This window comes from Charadrius vociferus, unplaced genomic scaffold (assembly GCF_000708025.1).
Source record: "Charadrius vociferus isolate BGI_N301 unplaced genomic scaffold, ASM70802v2 scaffold3109, whole genome shotgun sequence".
Taxonomy (NCBI): Eukaryota; Metazoa; Chordata; class Aves; order Charadriiformes; family Charadriidae; genus Charadrius; species Charadrius vociferus.
In genome coordinates this window covers 9,391-10,173 of record NW_009649899.1, presented here as the reverse complement: position 1 = coordinate 10,173, position 783 = coordinate 9,391, and positions in this window count along the sequence as shown.

The following is a 783-nucleotide window of genomic DNA, read 5'->3' as shown; positions in this document are numbered from 1 at the left end:
GTAGCCAGAAGTGGACAGAGTCCCGGCAGTGGGATGGGGCGAGCAGCTCTGGAGGCAGCGGCTGGCCCCACTCATCCCAGGACAGTGATGCCATTCCCCAGCCGAAACAATCCAGTCCCAAAGTGACCCTGCTTGGAGGGAACAGCGTCCCCTGAAGCAGGCTCCCAGCAGGAACCCGGCCTCATACGGACCCCGCTAACTCCCACTCAGCCCCAAGTCCAGCACAGACCCCATTAACCCCAAACCAGCCCCTACAAAACCCCAAACCCAGTCCCCTGACAGAAACCCTGCTGACAGCCAGCACAAGTCCCCAAGCACAACCCCCGGTGTCCCCTGGACCAGCGTCACCCGCACAGCCCCTGCTGTGACCTGGCACAAATGTCTCAGCACAGACCTCACCGTCCCCCGAACCCGGCACAGCCGCCAATAACCACTGGCACCAACCACCCCCACAGCCCCACGAATCCCCCAAAAAGTCCCGTCAAGCACAGACCCCGTTATTTACCAGCACAGATCCATCACCCCAGCACAGACCCCGCCGTCCCCGGGAGCCGCCGGCCCCTGCGCCGGACCCAGCTTCACCAGCGCTGTGACCCCACCGGTGTCCCCACAAGGGACAATGGACACCCAGCCTTGCTGGGCAACCCATCCCACCCGTGGGGATGCAACCCTGCTGGGGGGACCCATCCTGACCCTGGGGATCCATCCCTGCCTGAGGGACTCATCCTGCCGGGGGAATCCAACCCTGCCCAGTGGACCCATCCCCGCCGGCTGCTCCTGGGG